This window comes from Nyctibius grandis, chromosome 15 (genome assembly GCF_013368605.1).
Source record: "Nyctibius grandis isolate bNycGra1 chromosome 15, bNycGra1.pri, whole genome shotgun sequence".
In the NCBI taxonomy this organism is placed as follows: Eukaryota; Metazoa; Chordata; class Aves; order Nyctibiiformes; family Nyctibiidae; genus Nyctibius; species Nyctibius grandis.
The window spans coordinates 2,628,014-2,653,319 of NC_090672.1; the positions used below are offsets into that span (position 1 = coordinate 2,628,014).

The 25,306-nt window shown below is 46.8% G+C and overlaps 1 protein-coding gene across 1 annotated transcript in view; it reads right to left on the bottom strand.

Annotated features, from left to right (window-relative positions):
- STX8 (syntaxin 8) overlaps nt 1-25,306 on the bottom strand; it is a 114,993-nt gene that overhangs the window by 1,237 nt on the left and 88,450 nt on the right. The window lies entirely within an intron of this gene.

The window sequence follows — 25,306 nt, forward strand, 5'->3', positions numbered from 1 at the left end:
GTGGACTCAAACCCCACCTTGGCACAGCAGTTTTTTTCTCTCCCTGACCCTTCAAATTAATTTTTTTTTAACAGTGCCTGCAGGGTATCATCTTCCTACTTCAACATCTGCCTCACAAAGATTAAGGGGTACGTTTAACTCACAGCAAGGCCAGTTAAGCTTTCTAGAATCCCTCTGCACCATCCCACTGGGGCAAAAGATTAGTCGGAAGGAAATCCAAATTGCATCAGGAAATTGTTTCCAATACAAACTACTCCTGCTTTCGGACAAAACTATTTGCAGAGTGAAAGCAGGGCTTTGGGGTACGTATCTGAGTTGGGAAAACGAAGATTAACCAGCATTAAAGAGTCTAACAGTGCTCTGCGGGCTCCCTGTGCTCCAGCCTGCCCTGAACTGTACCGGCTGCTGCGCAGAAGTTCATGACTAACACAATCTTACAAAACTTTATGACTATTTTTTAGCTGGGGCACATCGTGCTGCTCTGCAGAGGGATGGTGTTACAAAACCAGAAGTTATGGATCCTTTTGAAGACGGATCCAGAAAAGCAGCAAAGCAGATGTTTTTCTCTCTCTTGACTGAACGACAGCGATAAGGTGACACGGCTACCAGCCGCCTGCTAGGGGCAACTAATCCTCCTCAGCTTCCCCTTTCTCAGGGAGAGCCATGCCCTTCCTCTCCTCTTTCTTAGAGGAAAGAAACATTTTACTGAAGATGAACTGGATCCCTGTGGTCCACCCCGCCACGTCCCTGCGCAGCCCCAACACGTGAACGTCTCACGTGGCCGGCTGGGCCACCGCGCGCTTCGGGCACCGGCATCGCGCACGCAGGCGGCCTCTGGGCTTCAATGATCTTTTAATTACGAGGCTTTTGTTTTGGTTTAGTATCTGCTCCGCGCTATCCCCCTGCCCGAGCTGTGGGAATATGTTAGGGCTCCGAGAGCGGAAAAAATGTCCCTCCATTTGGTCTGCTCACAGATGACTATTACTCAACCACTTACAATATTTACAAGTCCAGCTCATGGCAATTAAAAAAGGATGTATTAAAATAAACTCCTCTTTCCAAGCTGGAAAAGGATATTAGACATCGCTTGTTGTAAATAGTGTCATGTTTTCTGTGTAGAAACTGTTTCTCTTCCAGGGGTCCAGGATTTTTTTTTCCAGGGAAATAAGAGTTGCCACCAACAATATTTTTTTTCTTTTACGCTCACTTGAAACCATTTGTTATCTGAAGGGAGCCTGAGCAGCGCTGCACTGCACGGGCTCAAGCAGGTCTCAGATATTGAGCTTTTTTTTTCCTTGCAGACCCAGCTGATGGCAGAGATGGCAGCAGCTCCATACCCTGCACCTGGGATGCTCGAGGACTGCAGCAGGACTCAGCACCGTGGTGGGGTGTGGGGACAACTCTTTGGCTGGGCAGGGGCAAGTGCTTTAGCTAAATAGCGTATACTTACCGCATCCTCTGGGGTAGGATGATTTGGGGGGGATTTTTTTTAGAGCACACTAAGCTTCAGGCTAAACCTGGATGAAACTGCTTATTAATCACATTAAACAGAATAAACTAGTAAAAATGCATCTGCCTGTCCCTGCCGCTCTCTTTGCACCCCTAGCAGGGGCTTGGGTTTGGCTCTGACGCCAGAAGCCACCGTGACCGCGCTCCACCACGCTGCCTTGTCAGCTGCCCACCTCCGTGCTTGCACCCAGCTCCGGTGGGCGCGGGGCAGCCGGGGTCTGTGCCGGGGCACCCGGGAAACCGGGTCTGGCCCAGCAGCACTCACCAGCCCCAGCTCCCTCGCAGGTGAAGTCCTTCAGGAAGCATCCCCGAGGATGCTCCCTCTGCACCTGGCCTCGCTCCAGCTCCTCATCCAGGGTCAGGGTCTATCAATGCGAGTCCAAGCGTATCTGACCCAGCTGGATCTCGGACCATACACACACTACTTGCTCCGACACACCACAACGGCTGAGAGAGGGATATTGTTCGGTTTTCGACCTCAGCCAACCACTCAACATCACCCAGCAACACAAACTGTTACATTAATCCATTGGGAACATCTACCTTGCTTCTAGTCTCTCATTTTTTACATCTTAATATACATTTTGTAGTCTTCAACAGAGCCAGAAGCAAATAATTTGCTTAAATTGGGAAGAAATAAGATCTGATAAAGCTGCTGCATTCAGGTTCTCTGTTATGTTTCGCACTGGAGGGAAAAGTTTTAGAGGGTGCAAATCCTTAGCACAACTTCAGTGTAACAGAGTTTATGGACTTCAGCAATTAAGAGACAACTGAGATCAGCTGCTTGGAAAATACTCTATAGGTGTCAACTAGTAATGATACAAACTGGAGTTAATGGGGCATAATTATTCTTTGACAACTCGCAAGAAAAAACGCACATAAACCCAGAGTTATTACACAGCAGGAGCAGGGGAAGGTGGGGACTCATAAAGGGCTGCTAATGGGCAATCGCCGAATGAGTAGGAAACTTAAGAGGAGGTTCAGGGCAACAAGAGCAGGAGAGCAAAATGAAATAAACTTCATTTGATTCCTGGAAAGAGACCGGTATGAAAATCCTGGAGCCACTTCTCCGTTTCCAAAAGCAGCAGTCAAGTGCTCGCTGCCCACGTGAGGGCCCGGAGAAGCAGCGACGGCACGTGTTGGTGCGACGTCCATCAGCCACCCGCCGGCGTTAGGGGCTGGTCTGATCCGTGCCATACGCACACAAAGAACAGGGCGACAGAAACTGGCAACGGCGCACAAATTTCAAAGTACCTCTTGCACGATAGAGACCAGATGTTACACACATTTCCTCCCCCCCATACCACAGAACAGCAGATTAGAAGGATCTGAAGCTTTTAAACCTGGGTGTTTCACAGAGTACAACGTGCTTTCCTACCAAAAACTGCGGATAGGATCTGACAGCAATTATGCCTTCTAGATTCCCTGCCTGCTTTGCCTTTTTTTGCTCAAGTCCTGTGAAATATAAATATTCCCCTCCACAAGAACTCCTCCAAGAGAAGTTCGGGAATCAAAGTCACTAAGAAAGTAAACGGGATCAGAAAGCAAAAGGGGAACAGTGACAGGAATACAGATTTCTCCAGGAAAGGTGGGAAGTGAAAGAGGGGAGATTTAGATGAGAGATTAGGAAGAAATTCTTTACTGTGAGGGTGGTCAGACACCGGCCCAGGTTGCCCAGAGAAGCTGTGGCTGCCCCCTCCCTGGCAGTGTTCAAGGCCAGGTTGGATGGGGCTGGGAGCAACCTGGTCTGGTGGAAGGTGTCCCTGCCCGTGGCAGGGGGATGGAACCAGATGGTCTTTAAGGTCCCTCCCAACCCAAACCAGTCTGTGATTCTAAGTGAAAGCAGAAGGCTATGTGCAATTACAGAGCAATTAATTAAGGCAGGTTGGAGAAAGTGCAACGCTCTCAAAGCTCCATCTGCTAAAGAGTTCGAGACGGTGCTGCCGTTCCAGCTCGGAGGAGCAGTGCAGAAACGCAGAGGGCACGTTCTCAGCGTATGCTGAGTTTCAGGGCACGGCGTGCCAGCAGGACACGAGGTCTCCCCGCCGTTCCCGGGAGCACCAGCACGCACGCTGTGTTGTCAGGTTTTAATCCTACTGCCGGGATCAGCTCTGTCTCTGCTCATCACCCCGATTCCGACTCCCCAGCCCCTGGGCAGCCGGGGGTTCAGTGCTCTAAGGCTAGCAAAGCCTCTTAAAAAAAAAGTTAAGGTCAAATTTTCAGATATAAGATGGAAAGAAAAGGTGACAATACATGTAATTTATCTCTAGGTCTGCCTCACCTGCTACCCATCCAGCTGTCAGAGCAGGGTTCACACCAAACCCCATCTCCCTGGGGTCACCTGGGGCAGACCTTCTCCAAGTCTCAAATCTATCCCCTCTCCCCAGGATTTACCAGCTTTGAGGGGCACTGGTTTGGGGTTCATCATGGACACCCTTCCCACCATACCCGATTTACTCCTACACCAATAACTTCCCAGCTGGGGTTCACATGGAAATGCAAACACGTCCTCTGGGTCTGCATCTGCCTGGAGGGGTTTGGACATCTAGGAGATGATTTTCCCATCTAGGAGATGATTTTCCAGCCCCAGTTTGCACCTCAGCTTCCAGGGGGTTAATGATCTGTGTAAATACAGGTGATGGCTGAGGACTGTACCCCCTCGTGACTATCCGGCCAGATAGTAACTACCCCTGCCCGGTCAGGACTGTGTAACTCGAGGGTGTAAGTTCTCATTAGAAATAAGACCACACTTAAAGCCCACGCTCTCTGGTGCACTGCCAGCCGTCCTCAGCGATGACAAATACCAGCCACACAGACGACAAGGCCAATAAATCATTTCATTTCCCTCTCTTCATCCCAACCTTTGCTGTTTCACCGTCGCAGAGCCCCCAGACGTGGCTTGGAGCCGCACCACGCTGAGCACCACGCAAACCCGGGACACAGCCCACCCCTGCCCTCGGAAGCATCCCTCTCCTCAGCCCGGAGCCCACGCTACGGGCGCTGCCCAAAGCCTGGATGTGCTGCACGAGGACAGAGAATAATGAACATTTCTGGTCTGTAGCTTCACGCACGCGCAGGGTGCCGGGTACTAAATAAGCCTATTTGCCTCAAATAACTGTTATGAATCACAAATAATGCTGATGAATTGGCTTCCTCGGAGAAGAGCGGGTACCTACCGTCAGCCAGCAGCCGGCTTTTGTGCTTGTGATTAATCATCGAGACTTTCCAGTTCCTTCTGCTGACTGTTCAGATGGAGGCAGCTGAGACTCAACAATCCACACTTTGCTTTAGAGCATTTTTAATTCCTAACACTAACGACGGCTGGAGCCCGGCAGACATTGCTGCTCCCGAGCCCTGCCGCCGACGTAGGGACCAGCCCTCGCAGCACCCACACAAAGCGGCCAATTGTTGCTTGTCAACTGGGTGCTGATGCCAGCGTTCTGACAAGGCAATATTTACTGCGAAATATCCACTTATTGTGCTGGATATAACTCCTGGGAATCTGAGCGTGTTTAGGATCTGGCAGGGGTTCAAGTGCCTTTGAACAGGCAGGCAGGAACTTGGTTGTAAATACATCGTGTTTTGACAAGTCCCTCTTGAATAAGTGTCAAAAGATTTCTGGTCTGCTTCTATCAGACTATTGATTTACCATTAAAATTGCTCCGTGGCCGCCGAGTGCTGGCCATTGAGATTTGATCTGTTATCAATCAGAGCACACAGGTTTCTACAAGGTGTCTCGCGTTACAGCTTCACACGGGGCAGCCCCTGCAGAGGTGACGGTGGCACCTTCCTCCCTGGCATCCCCCGCTCCAGTAACAAGAGACTAGTTTCATTTTTGTAGATGCGCACTGGCAGGGTATACTCCAGGGACTGAGAATACCTGGAATTAGTGGCTGGAAAGTGCCTGACAGAAAAGGACCTGGGGGTGTTGGTCGATGGCGGCTGAACATGAGCCAGCAGTGTGCCCAGGTGGCCAAGGAGGCCACCAGTATCCTGGCTTGTATCAGCACTAGTGCGGCCAGCAGGACTAGGGCAGGGATCGTCCCCCTGTACTTGGCACTGGTGAGGCCGCACCTCGAATCCTGGGTGCAGTTTTGGGCCCCTCATGACAAGAAAGACCTTGAGGTGCTGGAGCGAGTCCAGAGAAGGGCAACGAAGGTGGTGAAGGGTCTGGAGCACAAGTGTGATGAGGAGCGGCTGAGAGAACTGGGGGTGTTTAGTCTGGAGAAAAGGAGGCTGAGGGGAGACCTTCTCACTCTACCTGAAAGGAGGGTGTAGTGAGGTGGGGTCGGTCTCTTCTCCCAGGTAACAAGTGATAGGACGAGAGGAAACGGCCTCATGTTGTGCCAGGGGAGGTTTAGATTGGAGATCAGGCAACATTTCTTTACCGAAAGCGTTACAGAATCATAGAATCATTTGGGTTGGAAAGGACCTTTAAGATCATCAAGTCCAACCATTAACCCAGCACTGCCAAGCCCACCACTAACCCATGTCCCTCAGCACCACATCTACATGGCTTTTAAATCCCTCCAGGGATGAGGACTCCACCACTGCCCTGGGCAGCCTGTTCCAACGTTTGATAACCCTTTCCATGACGAAATTCTTTCTCATCAACAAATGTTATCAGATTTGGTTGGACTTGATGATCTTAAAGGTCCTTTCCAACCAAAACGATTCTATGATTCTACAGGTAGGGTTTCCCTTTCGGGTTCGAAGCAGACTGCTCTGGCAGCAGGGCAGTCCCTCCCAACCCGGGAGCAGTCTTTTGGACACGGACTTGACCAATGCAACCCCATCTGTCATCCCCAAATCCCCGTCAGCTGGAAACCAGGAGATTTGGGAAGTGGCTGTTCTTTGGGTGAGCTGCACGGTTTTGTGGGCTCAGAGCTCTTTCCGAATATTGAGCGTATTCAGAAAGCCAACACAACCACGCGTTGGCTGCTTGCTCGTTTCTGGATGGTGAAGTAAATACTGATTTCAGCCCATTAAAAAGAATTTCTAAGGGATGTGTGTGTCCCCAAGCCGTGTGCCCTGGCTTCAAAAGCTGAAAGGTTCCATCCCAGTCCATTGCAAGAACTTCTAACTTGCAGATGGCAAATCCCACCCAAAAAATGAGACGTCCCTATTTGCGATCTCCCGCAACGCTTGCTGTCTGCAGGGAGGAGGCACGGGGAAAGCAGCCCCGCAACAAGCCCTGAGCATCCCTCAACGCCTTGTTGGTGACTATTTCTGGGAACGGGAGTTTGGCTTGGGGTTTTCCTTATCTTTTCTGCTGATTTGGGTGTAGTGTCATTCTCAATAATGCTGAAGGTTCATCATTAGTGTCTTTTATAGATTATAAAATAATAATAAATAGCATGCTACAACTTTAAAGAGTCTGGTGTAGCATTATATTATCTGGAAAAAGCAGCTTATTTTATGCCAAGAAAGTTATATTCCCTGTCTATCCAGAAGTTTATGAATAAGACTTCTTTTATAAGTGACACGGAGCGCTAACTTATAAACACATAATAGTTGTTTTATAGGGTAGGAGAGAAGCAGGGAAAAGATGGGAGTTTCAACAAGAGGCTGTAGAGTCATGGCTGCTTTCTTTAAGGACTTCTATTTAATGTCACAGTTTAAAACCAAAACAAAATGAACTTTATCTGCTTTTTTCAGTAAGTTAATTTTACGCCTGTGTTGCCAAATATATGGCAGAAACCCTGCCCAAACCTGCTCAAAGCCCTGATTTTCAAGGCAGCAGATAACCAACTTGGAAGGCTGGCTCCGAAGCGAGCGCACATACCTAAAGCACTAGTTTAACATGGCAAGCACCCGAAGAAATCCATCTTGCTGTCCTTTACGTTCCCTAAAAAAAAGCCAAACACTTTCTCCCCCAAAAGCTATATTAAAAAAAAAAAAATCTTTCCTTCTAACATTTTCCTTGTTCCGAGCAAGACGGGGCATTCAATTTGTATTGCATTAAGAACCACTTTAGCATAAATCCCACGCTATTAAGCTGGCTTGTATGTAAATACACTCCCCGATTCCTACACCTGCATCATTGAAACCAGCTCTCCGGAGGCTTGTTCTTTATTAGTTTTGTGACAGCCAAACTTTTTCTTGGGCGATACGTCTGCGTAAAGCGCCACGATCGCACATTATCCTACACCCCCGCCCGCCCAGAGGAACCCGGACCTTATTGCTTTTGACCTTCCTTTTCAACCAGTGTGACTTGAGAAATTTAACACTACAATTGTACCTCTCAACTCTTGACATCAAAATCATTGGCAATTCTCAAAGAAATCAAGAACAGGCTCTGCGAACAGTTATTAAAGGCTCCAAACGCCCATGTGCTTCACTGGGTCTAGAGGGGGAAAAAAAAAGACACTTCTCAAAAAAGCTGAGCTCTTTGGAAACAACAACTATGGCATTATTAATTCCTTATTTGGAAGAAAGAAAAACCTTGGTCACTCCTATGTAAGATGCAAAACCTCTTATTTGATGAGTTATTCCACATTTGGAGCTCCTCATGCAATGCTAGATTAACCTGAAGAAACGAGTTACATGAGTCAAAGGTATAGGCTTTGTTTAGACACATGAACTCCTTAATCAATATTATTTCACGTATTAAAAAATTGCAGTTTTGCAGTTTTTTGTCACGTTGGGTCGGAGCTGCGCTTCCCTCTCGGGCACACAACGGGTTTGTTGTTAATACAAGCTTTTCATCAGGGCATGAGGATATCTTACATTACTGACAGCAAGACCTATGGGCAAACAAAGCGTGGCTAAACAACAGCAAGATAAAAGCCACCACTATTGGAAAAGAAATGTCAGATCCAGTCCCAGAAGCAGCATGGAGTGAGTTTACATCCAAAACATTTATTGCTTCAGCGATCGAATAATCCCGAGCGTTTGGGTCCCAAACCACATGCGCAGCCCTCCGAAAGGAAGTGAGATAAGTGTTTCTCCTAATCCATTATTGTAATACTTCAATTTGCTTCTTTTTTAATCTATTTTTCAAATCATAAATGCACGCCAGATAGTATATTGGACTCCTTCCAAGCACAATTGCACAGAAATCCCATACTCTTTCAAAAAGCGATACACGCCGCACAAACCCAACCTCACATGAACCGCAATGGTCAGAGGAACAACTCCCATGAATTTGGTCACAGCCTTCAGTCGCTGCTCACGTTTCAACACCTCCGATGCTTAGCTGGTCTGCGTGAAGGTAATCGCCTACCTTTGGCAGTGGCTGGAAGGTTTCGATCCAACAGCTTAACATGCCTCATAAATATATATTTGACTGTACATCTCCAAGCCTACACGATTCATTAACCTCTTGCATTGACCTGAGAACCAAACTAGAAGAAGGGCAGTTGAAAGACAGGAAGGTTTCCTAAGGAAATTAAGAAATTAAAGTATTTTTTGCTTTCTAAGCCACCAGAAATGAAGCTCAGAGACAGGCAAGGCATTTGTTTGGATTTGAAGACAAGTCGAGAGCAGGGCAAGAACTAAACTGTCACAAGCTTTAACTTTCAGAGAAGCCTGCGGGAAAGGGAACACTTTGAGCTAAATTTGTATCTACTTTAAATAGCAGAAGGTGGTTCACAGAGGACAACCTAGGAGAAATGGTTCCACGTACCTCTGAGACAGAATTACTGAACCGAAGAGCTCTAAAGCAATTTATACACATACCTGAATAATACCTTTCTGCAAAAATACTCCATAATAAAATCATTTACTGGACTCATCACTGCACAAAGAGAAGATGTAAGAGGCAACAGCTTTCCCAAGTCAATTCCTACCCAAAAACCCCAACATTAACTGGCCCCTTTCTACTTGCTGCTATACCAAACGATAGATCAGATGTATTTAACAAACAATATTAACTCTGCAGCAATTTCTCTCCAACTTTGTTATCAATGCTAAAGGCAGGCTAAAAAGAAAGCCCCCCTGGAGCACAAGCTGCCTTTTGGGGTAAATTCGTGCAGGACCTTGCACCCATGCCCAGCCAAAGCTGACAATTTAAGACCTCAAGTCTCCCCAAGAGTCTCTCTTGGTGTTTTCCCACATACCATCTATCTTTCTTCGAGTCAAGCCTGGCAACCTCTACTCATCTCTCTCTGATGCCCTTTTCTGATGGGTGTGCTGGGGCAGCACCAGGTGCAGAGGTCCAGAGTCGTGCAGGAGATGACCCAGCTCTCAGCAACCCAGAAACTGGAAATATTCTCATGTTTTTTTCCTTTTGTTCTTGCTAGAGTGACTTCACAAACTTTCCCTGCTTGTCCCCACACCGCTATTATCAAACTATTTCCAACCCCAAAGGTCATCGGCAGACATGATTACTGGATTTTTTTTTGCATGTGGCTTATTTTTCTTCCCTTTTTTTAATTAAATAAGCATGCACACTTTCCAGTTCTCCCTTCTCCAAACTCTCTAGCATCCTTTCCCTTACATAAGCAATGCCAAGAAACAAGATCAGTCAAGCAATGTGCTGCATTTCTGAACAACTCTGTTACAACTTGGAATGGGACTTGTGAGAGTTTCAAAAACCTCAATGTGCACTAAAGGTTTCCCAGAAGAAAGGAAACAAAACAAGTCCAAACAGGATCACAGAAGTTCTAGAAATCCTTGTTTTTCAGATGAGGTTCACCCAAGTGAGCCCCACCAAGCCATCGGTGTCACCTGAACCCTTTTGTTTTGGTGTAAGCTCAGCAAAATCAGGAGGAAAGGGTGAGAAAGAGCAGATGTAACGGGGACACCCCATCTCTAGGCTTACCAGAAGTTATCCTCCCCACGCCATTGAGGGAGATGAGCAATGAAGAAAAGAAGTGTTTGGTGTGGACCACAGCTTCATGAACCATGGTGTAGAGAACAGCCAGGAGCTAAAGGGTGTGAAGCAGAGCCAGGTGAAGCTTTTCTTGTGAGAAGCCCGTCATCATCTCAGAAAATCTAAAGGTTACCTACCATCAGGTAGTCCTTCAGCAGCACAGGTCACTGAAGAGACTTCTCATTGCATTAGAAACTTCAGAGACTGATCAGCCAGCCGCAGCACAGGCTGCAAGGAGAGGCACCAACCTGGGGCCAAGGTGAGCTAACTCCCAGGGATGGGGCGCTCGCTGCCTCGCGCAGTGCCTTGATGGCTGGTGTTCCTCCTCACACATGTACATCCATGCACCTTCTCCAGCTCAGCTTCACCCACCAGCCCCTACTCTAGCAAGTGATGCAGAAGCTGCAGCCCAGCTGGCAAACTCAAAATGGTTTTCCTGAAAGAAAGGGTCTGGCGGGCAGCAGCTTAGCTCGGAGCCGCTACCTGCAGCAAGCAGGGAAAAGGCAGAAGCCATGACAGATGATCTCAGCAGGGGACTGTTGTTCCTCCACTATTTTCTCCAGTAAAAACAAACGGGGAAAACAGAAAAAGAAATGAAAGGATGTCTCTGCTGGCCTGGCGCAGAAGGGGACATCTGCCCACGTCCATCTGCCATCAGCCCGACACCCAGGTCTTTGTTTTTGGTAGGGTCAGTTTTCTGCCATTATAGCTCCCTGAACTGCCTCACCAGGACACCAGTGCCAGGACAAGGAAAGAGATGGGAACACAGGGAGAGGGAGCAGGTAACCGCTAGTTCTGCTTAGATGCATCAGTAAATTGTCCCATTAGGCTCTTAAATCACTTGAGAAAGTATGATCTTTTGCCTCTTCCTTTGTTTTTCACTCGAACAAATGCTGGGATTACTCACTCCCTGGTTAGATGGATATATTACAGCGCCAGAACGCTTCCGAAATGTTTAAAGCATCAACATCTAGAGTTACACGTGAAAAAAAGATGAAATAAAAATAATGACAGCTCAGTCAAACGAGTGGAATAAGCTGCAGTAATAAAACTACAGTTTTACTCGTCTATCTGAACCCACAAGAGGAACTTCACTAGCAAGACACTGATCAAGGAGAAAAAGTTATAGCAGAAAAAAAAACCCAAACATATAGTGTTCATACCAAGTCATTTAAGGTCAGATTAAGTGTTCTTGAAGTCTGGTCCATGTGTCTTCTATTTAAAAAAGTGCCCTGCTTGCACAGGAATTGTAAGAACTTTTGAAAATGGGATGCTGGCTCCTAAGTCACTTGGATACTTGACCGCGTGGTCAGGAGGGTTGAGATTTACATACAAATTGCAAAGCTTCTAAATGGCTTCCTCAGAGCAAGAAACGGGGGTGGAAACGAGAGAATATTTAATGATTAGTTCCTTATGGCTCCGACATTCTTGAAGCATATTTCTTGCAGTCCCTGGAACACTCCTGCATTCTTGATTGCAAAATGGCAATAAGTGATTTCCTTTAAAAGCCTTGTCTTTTATTGGAATACTAAAAATACCCCACTAGCCCCACTCCACTCCACTCTCTCTGTTTCCTGGACAGGCACCATCAACCCTGATGTATTCTATTTTGAAGACTGCAATAAACATTTCAGCATGGGCTGTTCAATCCACTTCATAATAGATCTTGCATTTGCAGTGGAGCCCCTACTAGCACCATAAATCATCTTTACACAGACTTAAGTATGAGAAACTCCAGCTCAAAAGCAGCATGGATTTTTTTTTTTTTCTTCTTTTTAAAAATTAAAAATGGGTACAAAACAGTCAGGGATTAAATGACTGGCAACTTTAAATGTGAAACTACTGGGCTGTTGTGATGGTTAGAGCCACACCATGCAGCGCTGCTCCAGTCAATTCACTTGACGCAAACCTACCTAAGACGATGCTTGGTGGGGTGAAGTCCAGAAAAAATTGTCTACACTTCCATTACATCTGAACAAACACGGGTTTCAAATCTGGAATACTCTGGCTGTTGCTGATTTTAAAAGCCACAGATGAAGATTAATTACATGCTACGTCTGAACTGGTTACACGCGTCTAATACTCCTTTTGTTTTTCCAGACTATATGGACTTAAATTCTGAACCATTCTCCCCACTGCTTCACTCATTATGTCTCTCTCCATCTGCTACAGACCTTGGAGAACAGCTCAAAGAGATACTTTCAGGTACAGGATGAGGGGGCTGCCGCATAAGCCACAATTTTATCATTAATGTCCTTGGCTGAGCTGTGGAGCTTCTCCAGTAACAGCAGTTGTGCAATCACGTTCAAGAACTAAGACCAGCTAAATGCAGGATGCAACCAGCCTTCCTCTGCCTTAAACATCAAACTCTTCATGGAGTCAAGAGCCAGAAGAGAGATAATTCAGAGCCCCGACACAGGCTCCAAACACAGCCCAGTGGTGGAGGATGAGAAGGGTTTCCCGAGTATTGATCTGTCTGTTAGGAGGTTTGGCTGGACGAGGTGACCAAGTGGCTTGGCTCTGGCACGATTACTTCTTTCCACGTTAAGGGAGTCTGCTGGGAAATCTGACCTCACCGAACAAATCTGCTGGTCACATCGTAACTCTGTTACAGCCATTGCCCTTGAGTCACTCCACAAACTACATGCAGCTCAGCAGCCATAGGGTGATGCCCCATGATGAAATATAAGCTGTAGCTTTCACTTGAACACAAGCATAATTAAGGTGGGAGATGCTTATTTTTCCACTTTTGAAGTCCCAGAAGGAAGTGAACCTAACTTTGTCTGTTGGTAAACTAGTTTTTGATCATGCTTGTGGCTGGACAGCCTCATTACCTGCCTACTACTGTCACACAGATGGTAAGCTCTCTGCTCCATGAGACACAGTTAGCAACAGGCTTTGCTTAGCATCAGCTTCTCGTTCTTGGTTAAACCCATCGCACCTCACTGAGCCCTTCCCCACCCGCTGCGGGTCTCAAACAGGAGGGTCTGCATACAGAAACTGCACTTATTTTTGGTTGACTCATTCCATGAATTAGATCTGTGTGAATCTAGCACTACAACAGCAAGATCTGGTGACCACAGCAAGGAGATACTCTTCTGACTCTGAAGAAGGACAACCGAAGTCATAAATCATAAACCCATCAAGGTTGAAAGGGACCACGGCAAGTTCTAGTGCAACCTACTGCTCCAAGCAGGGTCAAGTTAGAGAGCTGGACATGATGATCCTCATGGGTCGCTTGATAACTTGAGATATTCTATGGTTCTCAGACCAGACTCAGACCAGGTTGCTCAGTGCTTTGTTGACTTGAGTCTTGAAAACCTTTGAGGATGCACCACTGTTCAGGGAGCACACACACTGTATTCTCCCCAGATGAAACCAAACCAGAAGATCTGCTCATTTTCACAAACAGGCAGCACTACTCTGAGAAAGTCATTCACTAACCCACTAAAACTACTTCAGGAAGAACAGCACAGTATGGACAACCCGAAGAGGTAACGCTGAAGTGGGCAAGCGCTTATCATCTCAAAGACAACGCTGAGAAAGCCAAAAAAAAATTGACATCTTTCAGTCTGGCTCTTTTAACACTTAAGAAGATTGTTAGAGGAGGCTCCATTGATTTGGAAGTCAATACCAATTTAGACAAAGTGTTTCGCCCTAGTTTCTGAAGTGTATCAGCCTGCATGTAAAATTCTTGACACAGATATAGCTGTTTTTTTGTTGAGAATAGTGTTTTCACAATTCAAAGAACAATCCTCCTTTTAGAAACTTGCTCAACCTTTGGCAATCCAACCTGATCAGCATACAAAACTGCAGAATCCAGCAACCAAATACTTCTTATTAATACCACTTACAGCTGCTAACAACTATAAGAACCTTCTGAAAATGCCAAGGGAAACAGGGTGGGTGAAACAATCCCTCGCAAACAACTGAGCCAATAAATACAGAACTGTGATAAGAAATTAGGTTTGACTTGCATAATCACTTTGAAAAGTTTTTGGTAAATGGAGTCTGAAGAGCAGGAGGCTGATAAAATAACACAGTTCAGTAGCAATGCGAAGGTTTCATGCCGATGAAGTAGGGAATTCAATCCTTGCCGAATTCTTGAAATCATTTAGATGTTAACAGAAGTTTCTTCTCCAAAAAAAGAAGGCAAGGCATCTCTGAAAGCCCCCACACACACAGCTCCTTTGACTCCTATACGCTGGTGTACTACACAAAACTATTTTGGTTTTGGAAGACTGCACTGTCTCCTGTGTCAGGCTGGCTATTTTATTTTACTTTATTTTTTAACTTCTGACTTGAGCAGAGCCAAACCTGGACAATTTATGCACGTGCAGCACAAGAGGTCCTCTCTCATTTGGTAAAAAAAATTTAAAAAAAAGAGAAAGGAGGAGGAAAGCCCACAAGATCACTTCAGCTCAGTACCTTCCCAAAACTTGAGACGTTTATAAGCTCTTAACTCCAGTTCTTTCCCTTTGCCTTCCCACATGACAGCTACAAGCTGCCGCAGACAAACGTCTTCAGAGGAAATAAAGAAATAATTGCTCTCAGAACAAAGCGCAGGGGGACAAACCGGCCTGGGTGACATGAGCAACACAGGGCTGAGCTGGCTGCACCCATGGGAGCCAGCGCAGTGTGTGTTACAGCCACACGCAACCTCTCCGCACGCTCACTCGCCAGCGGAGACTGTTCTGTGTAATGGAGAAAGGCAGCGAAACCAGAAGAGCGCTGGGAGAACGGGCAGAAGGCAGGATATTTTGGAAACCCATCTTCATATATTTTGCATCATATTCTCCTGTTGGGGAACGTTTCCCTTTTTGAGCTCCTTAAGGTTATTGTTAGATACGTGCGGGGGTTGACACAGAGAGAAAAAAATATATAAAATTAAGAAAAAAAAAAAAGGTCTGTGTAAGGAATGTAGCCTGTTATCAAACAAACACCACGGATAAAAATACTCGGAGGCAAAAAGAAGTTGCCTGATTTACTAAATATTTTTTTTTCCTTAAGTCTAATCCCATGGTTAAATCTACAGAGTTTATTCCCCCCACACTTCGAAGGGGAGAAAAAACCCACACTGAAAGAGGGATACAAATCACCCTCGATCATTTGTCTGAATCCTGCTCCTGCCCCGAAAGACGGACGCTCCATCTGCTTTTGCAATAGCTCTGTTTTGATAGTATTACCAGGAGTGTCCCTTATTAATCATGTTGCCACTAAAAGTCTCTCTGGTGTATTTGCTTATTCTATGCTTTTCCAAACTGCTTCAGTTTCCTCTTAATTTATTAAAAGCTCGCTGAGGATGACCATAGTTACAGCTAACTTCTGCTGCTACAAAACTGGAAGGAAAAAATAAAAGGCGGGGGAGAGGGGAAAAACCACTTTTAATCATGAATTTTCCTCCATTTAGTCCTTTCCCCAGAAGAAACTCCCCCCCACCAAACGTGCTGTTTCAGTCTTTGTTAAATCCCTCTGACCAGTTCAAGTGGTGAAGCCCAAGATATTGCTATTTAAGGTAGCATTAACATTCAAGAAACACTTTCCTGGATGTTACTGAGTCGGGATCATTGGAAGAAATTTGGTATCGGCTCAATCCTTCAGTGCCCTGAAATCAATGAGCTTATTCCAGCCTGTAACGTGTTCTTAAAGACATGCTTAAGTGCTTTGCTGGATGAAGAACAAAGCCCTTGGCACCCCGCAGAACTGAACCCTGCTGAGGTGCGAGGCATTTCCAAACACTTCTAATTAACCAAAAGAATCCACAGTTAAGAAAGTCCCAGTCACTTGGTTGACAGAATAAAGGCCAATGTTTTGCAAAGCGTCCCGTGTTCCCCACTCCGGCAACATTCACCCCTACACACCACCAGACACGGAAAGAGAAACGTGTCCAATAGCAGGTGGGTTACAAAGAGCACAGGAGTATCTGGGTGTCCTTCGGCAATTCCGTGGTGGTGCTGAAATCCAGACCCATGCCTGGGCTTCACAAGGTCCCTGCTTCAAGGCTGGGCGTCCTAAGGAGATGGAGCTCGCTTGAGCTGACTGCTAGACACTGCCCTGCTCCTGTGCATCTTGGCTTTGTTGATGCCATGGATCAGCCAGTCCCACAGGAAAGTTCTGCTCGCTTCAAGTGCAGGCAGTCCCCATCTTCCTACCTTGTTGTTCCTAACTTGTCCCCATCTTCCTACCAGGTTGTTCAGCCTGGAGAAGAGAAGGCTCCGGGGAGACCTTCTAGCAGCCTTCCAGAACCTCAAGGGGCCCACAGGAAAGCTGGAGAGGGACTTTTGACAAGGGCATGGAGTGATAGGATGAGGCAGAATGGTTTTAAACTGAAAGAGGGGAGATTGAGATGAGATATTAGGAAGAAATTCTTTGCTGTGAGGGTGGTGAGACCCTGGCCCAGGTTGCCCAGAGAAGCTGTGGCTGCCCCCTCCCTGGCAGTGTTCAAGGCCAGGTTGGATGGGGCTGGGAGCAACCTGGTCTGGTAGAAGGTGTCCCTGCCTGTAGCAGGGGGATTGGAACTAGATGACCTTTAAGGTCCCTTCCAACCACAGAATCACAGAATCAAAGAATCAACCAGGTTGGAAGAGACCTCAGGGATCATCCCAAACTATTTTTGGGATCAACCCAAACCATTCTGTGATTTTATGATACCTTAGATCTAAATATGGGCCTAAAAGGAACAAAAAGTGGTCTCTGCAGCACAGAAGAAAATGTTAGATATGAAACCTTCAGACCGAGTACACGTGATCTCCAGCTCCGTAGAGATGGTCAGGAAGATCCCATTTATCCCCTAGATTTTACATTGTTTTGATGACTCTGCTGTCTGCAAAACATTAACTCAAACCAAGTGGTACAATTCTGCTGGAATTACACTTTTAAGCCGACTACGCCTTTCTGACTCAGAAAACAAACAGGCCTTTCAATGCATTTTTATAATTGCAACATATATGTCATTCTTATTTTCATCCAGCTTATACAAAGATTAGATAAATTATTTTTCATGTTTACCTTTCCCCATGAAAAACACAAATCACCTTGGTGCTATGCTAACGAAAGCTTGAGTTATCTAGGCACAGGACATCAGGGAGAGGCCCCTTGGTCTCCAGGCCCTGATCCTGCAAGCAGATAGGCAGCAGCTGACCCTGCAGCTTAATCTGCAGGCAGCTGGACTCCACATGGATGCGGTCATTCCCACTGGGAACTGGATGCAGAGCCCCAAAGACCTGTGAAATCCGTGTAGAATCACAGAATCAATCAGGTTGGAAGAGACCTCTGGGATCATCAAGTCCAACCGTTGCCCTGACACCACCATGTCAACTAGACCATGGCACTAAGTGCCATGTCCAGTCTTTTCTTAAACCCCTCCAGAGATGGTGACTCCACCACCTCCCTGGACATCAGACCACCTTCAGCCGGAAAACTCAACAGGGACTTCCCACCTGTGGTCCACAGCTACTTCTCAGGAGTCTGAGGACAGCGGCCAGAAGTGAGGCTACTCCAGCCAGGGTTTGAGTTCAACTGGTGGGTCCAGCACACGAACAAAAGCAACAAATCAAAAAAAGGCTGGAAATTGGAATCAGAAAAATCCAGCCAGCTCAATGTTAAGAAGAGGGGGCTGAACCTCAGCATCTACACCGGCTTTGTGGCAGCCCTGAGTTGGAGACTAGAGTGTGGCTTAAGGATCCAGACCATGACAATAATTTAAATAAAAGCCGTACAGTTTATCCAGACCTTCCCATCCCTTTGCTCCCTACAGTCTCTCTCCTGTGTCCTGGGTGCAAGCAAGCACAAGTTGACCACGTATCATGGAGCTTATCTTGAAGCAGAAATTTATTCACAACGTTTGGCTTTAGGAGGAGGAAAATTAAGAAGAGAGATGAAGGGATGCTTAGCCTTCTAGTTTTAGCACAATGAAGGTTTAGTGTGAGGGGATCCTAATAAAACTTAAAAGTAACACTTCTGATGGAGCATCCTTAGTTTCTTTTAAAATGAAAATGTGGATGCAGTGATTAGGTTTTGCTTGCTAGCAACTTGTTTTTTATTTAAACATTGTTCACTGTGGTTTTAATGGCTTTGAGGGGAGATTTTTAGTATGATCAACTGCCAAGAAACATCTCCCAGTTAGCTGCTATGGTCATCAGTCAGTAGCTGCCATTAGCCCCGCAGCTTCTATCTGCAAATCCAATAATCTTAGAACTACCAAACATAATTTCCCCCTGAGATTATTTCTGGTGGAGAAAAACATCCTTTGGAAGGCAAAACACTTTATTTTTTTGGCATTTTAGCTATCAAAACACACGATGCAGCCTAGAATACTACTCCCCACAAAAACCGTTCTCCAGCTCCGCTCCTCACCCAGCCTGCCAGTGAACATGGGAAACCAGCAACTCAAGCTGCTACAATTAACTCCCAGCATCTTCTTCAAAGACTCAGACAATTCCAGAGCTACTTGTCATGCAAACAACCTGTGAGATTCATTCTCCTGGCAAGGCAGAAGGAGGGGTAAATTACTGAGTTAAGTAGATTACTGGGGAAGGAGTCACACTCAGCAGCCTTATGAGACGATTAGACCCTGGGAAATTCATGTGCCAAATCCCCAGGCCCTGATAGCGCACATTCATTACCAGTTTCAGGAGCAACCACAGTCAAGAACCTTCTCTGGCAGCATTAAACATTCTTTTCCCAAGGAACTTTCATCTAGCTTTCCCCCCAAAAAAGGAAGATTACGTTTAAAATTTTACAGGGGGAAAAGCTGCGGCAGCCTTTAGCAGCTCAGCAGTTCACCACTAAGATGATTTTGATTTTTTTTTTTTTCCAGAGAAGCATCAGCATTTTTGAAGCAATGATGCCACCAGGACCATCATCAACATAAACGTTAAAAAACCTGAATGCCATTGCTCGGCGGGTGTATGTGCACAGCGCTGCTGCCAGCAGCACCCAGGGACTGCAGAGGGGTGTCTGCAGATCAGACGGAGAGCAGCAGTTATCTGTCATGTGTGTTTAACAAAGCCAACGTAGCAGAGCAGCTTCTGCAGTCCAAAAAAGGGGGGCAAAAAAAGAATAAAATCCTATTCGTGGCAAGAGAGCCAGCTGCTGTGCCAGCGATGGGAAACGGCCCGTGCCTGTTGCAGAATCAATCGATCAATCACAGAATCAATCAATCAGGTTGGAAGAGCCCTCTGGGATCATCAAGTCCAACCGTTGCCCTGACACCACCATGTCGACTAGACCATGGCACTAAGTGCCATGTCCAGGCTTTTCTTAAACTCCTCCAGAGATGGTGACTCCACCACCTCCCTGGGCAGCCCCTTCCAATGGCTAATGACCCTTGCTGAGAAGAAATGCTTCCTAATGTCCAACCTGAACCTCCCCTGGCAAAGCTTGAGGCTGTGTCCTCTTGTCCTATCACTAGTTGCCTGGGAGAAGAAGCCGACTCCCACTCCACTACAACCTCCCTTCAGGTAGTTGTAGACTGCACTGAGGTCACCTCGGAGCCTCCTCTTCTCCAGGCTAAACACCCCCAGCTCCCTCAGCCGTTCCTCATAGGTCAGACCCTCCAGACCCTTCACCAGCTTGGTCACCCTCCTCTGGACTCGCTCCAGCACCTCAACATCTTTCTTGAAGTGCAGGGCCCAGAACTGGACACAGGATTCAAGGTGTGGCCTCACCAGTGCCCAGTACAGAGGGACGATCACTTCCCTAGACCGGCTGGCTACACTATTCCTAATAGAGGCCAGGATGCCATTGGCCTTCTTGGCCACCTGGGCACACTGCTGGCTCATGTTTAGCCGGCTGTCTATCAGCACCCCCAGGTCTCTTTCCGCCGGGCCGCTTTCTAACCACTCTTCCCCCAGCCTGTAGCGCTGCAGGGGGTTGTTGTGGCTGAAGCGTAAGACCCGGCACTTGGTCTTGTTGAACCTCATGTCGTTGGTCTCGGCCCGTCTAGGAAGCTGCAGGAGCGAGTTAAGACTGTGAGTTCCCCAATTAGGGCCCGTTTGCCCTCATGGTGGGTGGGTGATGCCTGTCTATGTACTTCACCATGATCTGCCAGAGTACATGGATTGAGGGTGGGAAATTAATAGCCCGGAGTAGTGGGTAAACGAGCAGCAATCATTATTTTTTTCCCACTAATGACATTTTGTGAGAAGCACTGCTGGCAGCGGCAGGTTCTGGGAGAGGCTGCTCCACAGAGGCTTCAGACATGGCTTTGTAACATTTTCTTTATAAAAGACTCCTAGATTAACACGAGTCTATACAGTGTTATTCAGCAACCTTCCATTATCTAAAGAATTACAAATTCCCTATTTTCTTGATCTATATAAAGCAAAGGGCGTAACCCCATCACGCTGGAGAAGGTGAGAGTGTGCTGAGAGTTCTTCCTCCTACCTGAGGTATTTTTATCAAAGAGATGTCTTTAAAAATATCTCTCAGAGAAAGTCTCTTATGCAAGAGGTTAGACAGTTGAGGACTACTGAAGTGCAGCTTTGTTCGATTAAAGGAAACTCCACCACAAGAGACTATTTCATGCCCTGGTATCTCAAAGGCGGCCATGATAAACTGCAGAAAAGCAGATGATCAACCTGACGAGAAGGGCTAATCTTCTCAGAAAGCTGTGAGAGGTATGATAGCTCTGAAGAAGGAAAGTACAAGGATCTAACAGTGGTGATGAGGGCACTTGGGGATCACCTTGAAGAACGCTGGGTTTACCAAGCCACCAGATGAAGCGACTAAGACATATTTCATCACTGCAAAGGGCAGTTCAAGTCATCTCAGCAAAATAAGAAGGAAAGGAGCCCACTAGCAGGCTCTGCTAAGTAGGGGAGCCCCATCTCCTGACCATCAGCCATGTCCACATGTCTGTGGATAAACTTCAACTGTTAAGGCATCAGCTTACCAACCCCAAAGTGTTGCCTGTCGACCTGCAGCAGCAGAGCATTGATAAACACCAGGTCCCCGAGGAACGGCTTCTCCAGTCATCCTCAGCCCACCTGCCTCCCCCATCCTCCCAACCTGTAGGATCCCCTTGTCCAGACCTGTCACTCTGCGTGGACGGCTACAAGCAACAGCCAAAGGGTTTTTTTGAGTCTCAGACTCTGCATGCGACAAGCGCAGCAGAGACAAGGGGCTGTGCTTGCCCGCTGCATCCATGCCTTGACCTCAGGTGGCATCAAGAGAACCTGCCTTCATCTGTGTCAGTGAACCAAGAAGAAAGATCCAAGCAGCCACTTCTGCAGAGCAGCCTGGGAAGGACAGACAGGTCACCTCGCAGACTGCTGCGAAGCAATTCACAGCCCATCTGAGCAAAGCATGACAAATTCTGGATCATGTCCCCAAAATCCGACGGCTTAACTCTTAACTCCTCTAGCACCTCAAAGTCAGAGCTGCACTGAGATGGTCCCAGAGCAGGCTGACAGTGACAGTGCTCCAGGCAGGCACTGAGGACCTGGACACAGCCACGCCACAGGCACTCAGATGGGGACAACAGCACTGCCCCATCCCACAAAGGACAATATATGTGTTAAGGAGCTACTAAGACAGGTCAACCACCGCAGGATGGAGCAAAGGAGAGCAATTCCTCACAGCAATTACTCCACTGTTACTCCCAGTTCCTCCCTTCATCCCTTATGGCTACAAGGGTTTTTTTAGCACTCGCCGTCCAAGAACCTTGGCAGAAGAGCACAAACCCTCCAGGGAAGGCAAACCAGCCACACGAGTCCACAAAGATGGGAAGCCCACCTAGAAATAATACATTTCCTGCCTTCCTGACACCCCATTTCTTTCTTGACTAATGCTGAATGAAGGCTTTAAAAGGAGATGGGTCCTCACCACTATCACAGAGTTATGGAGCCAACTTGGTGTCTCAGGTGAGCTAGACCACCACTAAGACCACTGAGCAGAAGGGAGCCAAAACTACCCCTTACCTCACGCTCGGCTCTCCTGTGAACCTTGCCAAATTAAGCAAGGAAGCAGACGACTGGAGCTTGTACGTTGTAAAACTTGTTCAGTCATAACCCATAAAAATACCTGAATGCCCACCTACGGACATGCCGCAGTCACAGACACAGACCGCCTCCCTTTTGGGTGCTACCACATCACTCATGCTACAACCAGCTCAGCTTATTGAGCCATTTAACATCTAAATACTCCCCAATTCCAAGCTCTTTGATGACTTAACTTTCTACTTATTGCCAGAATTAGCAGGACAAAAGATGAGCACCCAAAAGCCATCAGCACCCCTTGACCTTCTCATTTACACAGCAGCAAAGGAAAGCCAGTTCTACTCAACTCTTCCTTCCTTGGAAGATGATTTCTAGCGTTTGGTTCCTCTGGCAGCCAAAATAAATCACACACCTTTCCAACAGGAGCAAGCCACCTGGACATTCAAGAGAAATATCAGTGTTTCATGCAATTACCAATTACCAGAATTCAACCTTCCTTATCTCAGCAGGGTTCATACAGCACGCAACACAGCAATGCCCTCTCCTGTGAGCCTCCAAATTCATAGAATCACAGACTGGTTTTGTTTGAAAGGGACCTTAAAGATCATCTAGTTCCAACCCCCTTGTCATGGGCAAAGACACCTTCCACTAGACCAGGTTGCTCAAACTCACCAACTCTTTATTTCAAGCAGAATTTAAAGACCTAAAGCATGACTCTCCTCCTGCAGGGACTACACCAGAGCCTTCAGAGTAGCTCCACGTTACAGCAGCTCAGCGGATACAGTCCGGGCTGGAGCAAATCCAGCCACAGAGGAGTCTCAGTGGAGGATCCCAGCACAGGAACAGCTTTTCATCAGTGGGCAAGGCTGACTGATCTAAACACAAGATATTCCTTTTCAAGAAAGTTTCTCCCATAGACCCTTAACCACTAATATGCACGCACAAATATGATCTGAATGCTTAAATGCAGACAGCGAAGTACAAAGGAGAACAGGACTTATTCTGCATTCATCTACATAATTGCATTCAGCTACCAAAGCAATAAGCTGCTTTGAAATACCAAAGGTGACGGTAAACAACCAGAAACCACTTCAGTATGTAGGAAGTAGTGTAGAGAACGGGGCAAAGTAGCCACGTATCCAACGGAAATATTAATAATGTTGTTATTACCAAAGGGAACAGTAAAGCAGAAGCAGCAACACTGGGAAAGTTGTCCAGAAATTAAAGAATTTTAATTTCAGCAAAGGGCTGAGGTGCAACGTGGAGTGTGAAAATCCACTCCTCCACCTCGCCTCCCATCCGAGCCTCAAGCTCTAACCCAAGCTGGGGATCAGCATTAAACAAACATCTACCCAGCTCCCCAAGCTAGTTGAGTATCTTGTCAAAACGCACACCCCAAACAAAGCGTTTCTGAATCAGAAAGCACAGAATGAAAAATCCACGAGAAGAAATCAAATCCTCTCATCTCTGGAAACTGGAAATGTTGCTGTTTATAACGCTGCGTTCCCCCTGAAAGCATGCTGTAAAATACTCGGTATGAATCATTTGGCACTGCTAATGTTTTTGTAGAAGGCCTAAACACAGGGCTTTTTTTCCCCTCACTTTTCAGTCTTTAATTGAGTATCAAGGTGGGAAATTAATATTTTTGCATTTTATTTAAATGTCAGAAAAACATTTGCTTCTTCTCTAGCAGGAATGAGTCACTTTGGCTCTAATAAAGTGCTTTTCCGAAACTTTTTAGCAGTACTGTCACCTTGCTAATGCTCTCGAGCTAAATACAAAACATTGTCTGTTGGGTTTCCCAAAGACATTACAAACGCTGCAGTAGTAAAAAACCACACAACCCTGTAGGGGCTGGAAATCTTACAGTGCTAAATAAAATCACCAAGCGCAGGGAGAAGCAATAAAGTCGGGAATCTCTTTGGTTCTGGAGAGTTTATACGTTCCAAATTCCTTGAACTTGGGAGATTTGGGAGAGTTATGCAAATATGCCTGTAAAGTTAAAAATCTAACCCTCGTGCTATGGCATTGTGTTGGATAAAATACTCATCTCTTCTCATGGGCAACCAGAAGCAAGCGACAAAGCGAAGTGGCAAAGGCACAGATACCAGTATAAACCACAAATTTAGTCTGCTCCTGCCTATGCTGGAGCACAGGGGAGGGGAGCAAGAGAAAGCAGTTATCACCTACACGTTGGGAACCCCTTCTCAGGACGGATATCACATCTGAATTATAGCCATGGTGCTGGAATTCCTCAGCTGAGGAACTAAAACAAGTTCACAGAAATCACTGATAGGTGAACGCTATCCCCATTCTCCTCTGCCTCACACACCACCCCCAAACCACAGCTGGCAAGTCGTCATCCCCAGCCACCTCTGCCAAGCCCTGACCGCCTACGCTGGGTGCTCTCCAACGTGCGTAGAAAGTTCCTTAGTCTCAATGTCCACCACAAACTACTGTCTGGGCTCTGCATCTTCAGGCAGCCCAATCATCTTCATCTTCTCCCTCTCCCATCCCAAAGCTTCTCCTTGGGTTAATTTGCAGTCTTCCAAAAAAGTAACAGAGCAACATGATGAAGACCAAGTGTTTCCCTTTGGATCCAGAGACACGAGGCTTCTCCAGACACACGCCAAAGGCCACCTTCAGCCGTTGCACCAAGAGTCCTTGGCCACTGGGCTGGGACCAAAGGCCAGGCCACACCTTCAGGAGCTGATGGCTGTAGAGCCCGCAGCATCAATTAACCATGAGGCTTGGAGACATGCCTTGAACTGGAGTGGAAGAAACGCTTCACTAGACACACAGAATCACAGAATCACACAATCAATCAGGTTGGAAGAGACCTCTGGGATCATCGAGTCCAACCATTGCCCTGACACCACCATGGCAACTAGACCAGGGCACTAAGTGCCATGGCCAGTCTTTTCTTAAACCCCTCCAGAGACAGTGACTCCACCACCTCCCTGGGCAGCCCCTTCCAATGGCTAATGACCCTTGCTGAGAAGAAATGCTTCCTAATGTCCAACCTGAACCTCCCCTGGCGAAG